This window comes from Pelobates fuscus, chromosome 3 (assembly GCF_036172605.1).
Source record: "Pelobates fuscus isolate aPelFus1 chromosome 3, aPelFus1.pri, whole genome shotgun sequence".
NCBI lineage: Eukaryota > Metazoa > Chordata > Amphibia > Anura > Pelobatidae > Pelobates > Pelobates fuscus.
This window is the reverse complement of record NC_086319.1, coordinates 23,107,294-23,114,427: the sequence shown is the minus strand read 5'-3', so window position 1 is coordinate 23,114,427 and position 7,134 is coordinate 23,107,294.

Below are 7,134 nucleotides of genomic sequence, written 5' to 3'. Positions count from 1 at the left end.
GACATTCAGGTGTCCCCCCAGCACCACAACCCCCTCTGCGAAACGCCTGGGGGCACGGAGCGTCCTGGACAGAAACCTATATTGTCCCTTGTTAGGTGCATAAATGGTGGCAAAGGTGTATGTCTTGTCTGTTATCTTCCCTTTGAGGAACAAGAAGCGACCCTCCGGGTCAGACATGACCCCCAGTTCCGTGAACGGGAGCCGTCTGTGTAGGAAAACTACCCTGGATTTCCCACCCTGGAAGTCACTATAATAGCCTACAGGGTAATGCTGGTTTGTTAGCTTGGGCCTCGCCCCCTCACGAAAATGTGTCTCCTGTAAGAATACAACGGAGGCCTTTTGAGCGTGGAAATCCCTAAGGGCTCCGGATCGTTTCTCCGGTTTATTCAGCCCTCTGGCGTTCATTGTAGTTATTGTGATGGGGGCCGGTGTCAAGGGGCTGGTGGTCGGTCTGCAGTCTCGGAGTGTGTCCATGGTCGTGTCTGTCAGGGGGTTCGTGGCAATGGGGTGGGTAGGTGGTGTCAGGGAGGAGGGGGGAGGGAAGAGGTGGGGAGGAAAGAGAAGGAGGGGGTAAACTCAGCAAAATGTGGTTCAGTTATTTGAAAGTGGCGTTGCAAGTGACAACGTGTGGGAATGGGCATCAGGGTGCAGTGGATCCCTCCCCCACCTGTAAGTTAGAGGGTACTGTGCACCTGTATCTTGTTGCCCAATCCAACAGAGCAGTCGAAGGAGTCCAAGAATCCCCGAGTGGGTGGTGTCCAGGGGACCAAGTGTGCTCCCTAGCAGGTCGTCACAGACCACTGTGGTCCCTCGGGGCTCCTCCCAGTCAAAGTATCCCGCCCCCCACACCATCTTACGGCTCGTTGTGTTTTTAAAAAAGCAGCCTGTCGTGTAACCTCGCCAAAGAAGTACCTGTAATGGCATTAACTTAACAATAAGTTGTAACAGAATAAAAGAACGTTCGTGAAATGTGATCACAATGCACTCCACCCACAGCTCCCAACCCCACATCACCTCACTCCTCCCCCGCGTAATGTGTGATGTACCCTGCCAGTGCGTTAAGCAGTCTATAGAGTTTAGAAATCCCTGAGTGGGCAGAGCCCAGGGGACCAGGTGCCCAAACCGTTCATCGCCGACCACTATGGTCCCTCGGGGCACCCCCAGTCAACGCATCCCACCCCCCCACACAGCCCACAGCATGCATACCAGTACGTTATATTACAGTGACCTCCCGCACCTTGGTAAGTCGTGAATTTTGCAGGGCCTTTTACCCCTCTGGACCTCCCCACCGGGCTCCTTGCTCAGCCAGGTATCACTCTACCCCCGCTCCTCCCCCCCGGTACCTGCTGCATGGGTGAGCGGTGGAGCATTTAGTCCCAGGTCTCCAGTGCGTAAGTCCCGGTCTTGTGGTTGATGGTATTGCATGTCAAGCATAGGAAGGGAGCCTAGGCATCCCCGAGCGGGCAGAGCCCAGGGGACCCAGCGGTCAGCGCTCCCCACCCCCCTTGCAGAACGCTTCAACCGCATTACAATGTGCGATAAAACAATAGGACTTGCAGTACGGGTGATCGGTGAGGCACACAGTTCCCGGTCTTGTTGGCGAAAGTCCATATCTTGCTGTTGGTGGCATTGCGCCACTGGCCTGTGTGGCAGTTGGTAAAGGTGCCAGGGCCCCCGGTGCCTCTCCCAGTGGGGGACTGTACTTTGGAGCGTCCCGGAGTGTCCCAATGCGTGAGTGTGCAAGAGGTGTGTTGCTTGCAGTCGTGGCGATTATCCTCCCATGGGGTCGGTGACGAGGGCGGAGCGCCCGTATCGGTTAGTTAGGTGTTTCGCGGGTCTTGTCGTCTGTGTGCAGAGGTTCCTGACTCTTTGGGGCATGGGGCCTGCACCCTGTAGCCTGGGGTTAGCGGTATAAAAGGTGAGTGGGTTCGGCCACTTCAGCTTCTCCGGTGTCAGGTGGAGTTCCCTTTGGATGTTCGCCAGCTCTTCTTCGTTGGTTATCGTGAAGGGGCCCTTGGGTGTCGTAATTTGTATTCCTGTGGGGAAGCACCAGCGGTATCTGATGGTAGCCGTTTGGAGCTGTCTGGTGAACGGTTTCATTGCCCTCCGGTATGCTAGGGTGGCTGGGGAAAGGTCTGGGAACAGCTGGATTTCGGTGTTTCCCAGGAGCACCTTCTCCGTTCCTCGGGACCTGCGGAGGATCTCCTCCTTTAATTGGAAACTCTCTAGGCAGCAAATAACGTCTCTAGGGGGTGCCTCCGGGGGCCCTTGAGGTCTCAACGCTCTATGAGCTCGGACAAAGCCTATGTGTGTCTGGGGTGGTCTGGTGAGGAGCTTATTAAATAGTTCCAACAGTGTGGTTTGGATTGGTGTCATTTTATCCAGTTCCTCTGGGAGCCCCCTGACACGTATATTCTGTCGTCTGCCCCTGTTATCTAGATCTTCGACGTGCAGTGCTAATTGCTTTAGTATTGTGGTATGCTGCTGTATCCTGTCTGTATTCGCCATCTGTGCCACTGACATGTGGTCGCAGTCTACTTCCAGCTGCGCCACTTTCTGGCTGAGGCCTTGAATATCCTCCCGCAGCGCGTGGAGTTCTGAGGTGATAGATGCACAGAGGTCGTGATTTGCAGCTTTCAGGTGAGCTTTCGTCGGCAGAACTTTCAGTAGGGAGATTAGATCGGGCGGGTACTCCCCTGATGCCCTCGTTCCGCTTTCCATCTGTATTCGCTCCCCCCTCGGTGATGGCGGGTTCGATAGGCCTGAGGCCATGGAGTCGTTGGAGGCCTGGCAATCGAGGTCCGCCTGTGTCACCAGATAGTGCTTCATGGAGGTGGTCGGGGTCCCCTTAGGGTCTGAGTGCAAGATTGGCGAGGTTAGTGTTAAGCCAGCGGGGAGAAAAAGTTTTAGGCTGCCATCTTCTCGGACTGCCAAGCCACGCCCCCAGCATTTTATGGTTTAAAGCTTGTCTTGGACTTGGGAAAAAAAATAATCATCATTTGAAATTTTTTTAAATTACACAGCTGAGTATATTCACTGAACTGGAACTTATGTACATTTATGTAAATTTTTAAAAATAAAATATGAATATCAGGCCAAAATAGAAAAATGGAAAAATTCGCCAACTTGTCTCTTTTTTTTCAGCCAGGCTGTTTTGGCCTTAACATTTTGGATCCCGTGTCAATACTCCAGATTTCCTGGTATAATAAATTAATCAACACCAAGAAAAAAAAAATATCTTTAACAAAATATCTATTTTTTTTTTTATTTGCAATTTCTATGGTTTTACAATGTGTACAGATTTACATTCCAACATGGTACATTGGTTAGAGTAAGCGTTACAATATGCACTTGCTATCAGTTCACATTTTTTAGATGAAAGGTTCTTCAGTTACACCATACTTTGGTACATCATACATATTATAAGTCTTTCAGCTCTTTATTCCAGATGAGCTCTAGTGGTGGTGCTGTTTGTGCTGGTTTCTGGTCTTAACTTAGAAATGTACTGTACGTTCCTAATGGTGGTTGGGATTGGTATGGGGGGTTGAACTTGGAGGTAGAACCAGGATACTGTTCCCCAAAGAACTGGGGAGGGGGGGGGGGGGGGAGTAGGGAAGAGGGTCAACCCTTGTTGCCTCTACCCATTTTATATGTGTTATCTCATTTTGTGTCATTTATCTTGTTGCATCATTTGTGGTTTTCCGTGACACTACCATTCGTTATTGTTCATTATTGTTCATTATTGTTCATTGTCGTTGGAGCCTTTACTCTGTACTAGTGGGTTTGTGGCATGTGTTGGTGTCTGTTCCACCTTTCCCACGCCACCCTCCAGTATGCCAAATAAATGTGTTAATCACTTTCTGAGCTATCTTGAGGAATGTTTGGGGTAGTTTAATTTGTAATGTGCGGAATAAGTATTGCAGTTTTGGCAATATTACGATTTTTACTGCAGCAATGAGACAAATTTTTACTGCAGCAATGAGTCATCCATGAGACAAATTTCCCTTTTCATCCCATCATCTGTTGTTTTATAGAGTTTAAGGTTTTGATGTAGTTGTCTCTGAGCAGGCGGTGTTCTTGTTTTGTGAAATTGATCCCCAGGAATGTAAGGCTGTCCTTCCATCCATATTTGTGTGTCTGTTTTAGAATTGCTGTTGTGTGAGGTGGTGTGTGTAGTAGGCACATGGCCTGCATTTTTGTGGTGGTTAATTTATAATACGAGCAATTACTATATTGTTTCAGAGTGGTATGGAGAGCCGGGATATAAACTATCGGGTCAGTAAACGAGAGCATGACATCATCAGCAAACATGGTAATTTTATATTCTTTGTCTGCTATACGTACCCCTGTAATCATTTGGTTGTGGTTCAAGGGCAAGGATATAGAGTATTGGGGATAGTGGGCATCCTTGACGGGTGCCGTTTGTGATTTCAAAGGGTTGGGACACAAAGCCTCCGTTCATTATTTGGGCGGCAGGTGTAGAGTAAAGTGCCGAGATTAGGCCTTGAAATGCGGGTGGGAAGTCAAATTTTTGGGAAATTCCAGTGCAACCTGTCAAAAGCCTTTTCGGCATCTAATGACATAAACACTCTGGGTTGTTCATGTGCCTTTTTCCCATAAAGCAGGCTGTGAATTTTTCTTGTGCCCTCTGCCCACAGCAAAAAAATGATCTTTAACAGCCCATTGACTAACATTTCGTAGCAAGTTATGGTAGCATTTCCTACCTCAAAATAATTTGTGGCTCCAATAGGTCTAATTCTGTAAACGCCGCTGACAGAGCTTTGGTTTCTAAGCCAAATATCTGAGCAGTCATATCTTAAAATTTAAATAATCATAATTATTCAAATGTAAATCCAAACATATAAAATATATTGACAGGTTTATTCTTTAAACGTCCGATTGTGAATCGAAAATTAAAATTTCATATTTTAAAATAAAATAACCAAACTGTGACTATAGGTGAGTAGATTCTGAGAAAATTAGAAATTAAAGTTTGATGACAGTTGTCCTTTAAGCAGTTTGCAGTGAACGGGCTGTGCTGTTATCGTAAGTACTTGGAACCAACTCCTCACTACCCCCACTCCAGCACTCAAAGTGTGAGAATTTTAGCACATGGAATACGGATGTCAAAATTGAGGCTTGAGAACTAAACTGAAAATAGCCGAGTTTGAGAATTTTTTAAAATCAACAATTTTTGCCTCAATTTTTCCACTCTGAATTGTCATCTGCTTTAAGAAATAAAAATGTTTTTGTTTTTAAAGATTTTGTCTCCTACAATGTTTTCAAATCTGTCTCATTTTGAATAAAAAGATATCCAGTGGGGAAATCTGACGTAATCAATTAGCATTATTTAATTGAAAGACAAGGTTAGCATTTAGAGTTAAATCCGTTGCATGTATTAGGTGTTTACAGACAGTAAGGTTTGCTGAGAGTGGAAAGCATTGAATAACAGCACACTTAAACACAACTTACCTGAAATGATTGGATCGTCTGTCACAGGCTGGAAAGAGAGAAATGGTTACAAAGAAATTCTGCATCGCTTTCCAGTGGGTGGACGAACAAACATGTACTTGTAACCAGACAAGTTGGACGCACAGGAACAGAGGGGTTGAGGGCCCTGCTCAATGAGCTTACATGCTAGAGGGAGTGGGGTATAGTGACACAAAAGGTATAGGATAGTATTAGAATAGTGACAGTTGCAAAAGAGGAATCAGTTGGGAGCTATTAACAGTTTAACAGTCAATAATTCAAACAAGCAGTAATTTTAATTATTAAAGTAATCAGCACTGACTAATGGACACATATTATAAAATAACCTTCTCAATGTGCCATCACTACATTACCATTAATATTAATAAATTGTTAACATATATTTACATAGTATGAACGTCAATTAAGAGAACTTACATCAACGCCACTAAAGCCGTTAAAATAAAGACCAAATAAGATGAAATATCCAAAAAGGTTGAATGATGGCATTTTCATATATCTGGGGAAAAATAAAAACATAAAAAATAAAATAGATTAAGGCAATGTTAAAGGGTTTGTACACTGTGAGCTGAGCAAAATGTAGACTAAAATATTAACAATGGGGAGAAATAAACAATTCCCTCCACCACCCAGTTTCCTTAATTTGGCATCATATCATACAAATTGGATTTCTATCAACCAAGAAACGTAAGGCATAAACTACTACTAAATACAAACAACAACAGAAACTTGACGTATTACATGACAAAGCACCGTCCTTGGAGTGAGTATAACAAAAACATTTACATTTCTAGTATTTACGAATAATCATTATGCTCCAGAATATTGGACAAACATTTTGTAATAAAATATACCGTATATACTCAAGTATAAGTTGAGTTTTTAAAGCACATTTTTTGTGCTGAAACCCCCCAACTCGACTTATACTCGAGTCAATGTCTGTAGTATGGCAACTTACATTGCCATAATACAGACCAGGACCGCCGGGCTCATTACAAGCCCGACGGTCCTGTTGGGGGCTGGCAGCGAGCTGTAACTTACCTTTCCTGCAGCTCCTGTCAGCTCCCTTCTCCTCCGCGCCGGTCCGGGATATAATTTTATTTAGAAATTTACTAGTAGCTGCTGCATTTCCCACCCTAGTCTTATACTCGAGTCAATAAGTTTTCCCAGTTTTTTGGGGTAAAATTAGGGGTCTCGACTTATATTTGGGTCGACTTATACTCGAGTATATACGGTACTTTGCAGAAGATAGATCAGATAATATAGGAAAGACACAGAGAGAGTAGCAATCAGCAGGGAGATCCCAGAGTAGCTCCTTACCTGTCAGTCAGTACAGTAGAACAATCAAGGCTCTATAATTCTCAGTTGACTATTCCCTCCCCTTAAATAGCCCGAGCTAACAAATCCAATCTCGGCACAGCCAATCAGAATATTGCATTTCATATATTCATCCAAAGATCAAACAGGCACATGGTTTAACAAGATCATTGCATTAATAAGGCAAACAATAGTCACAAAAGTAACTTTTCAAGTTGAAAGTAGCCGGAAGATTACAGGTCACAAAATGAAATTAAAATATTGTATCAATTTCTTGTAGAAATATTCATCTTTATTTATCACCTGGACTCCAATGCACTTATACAG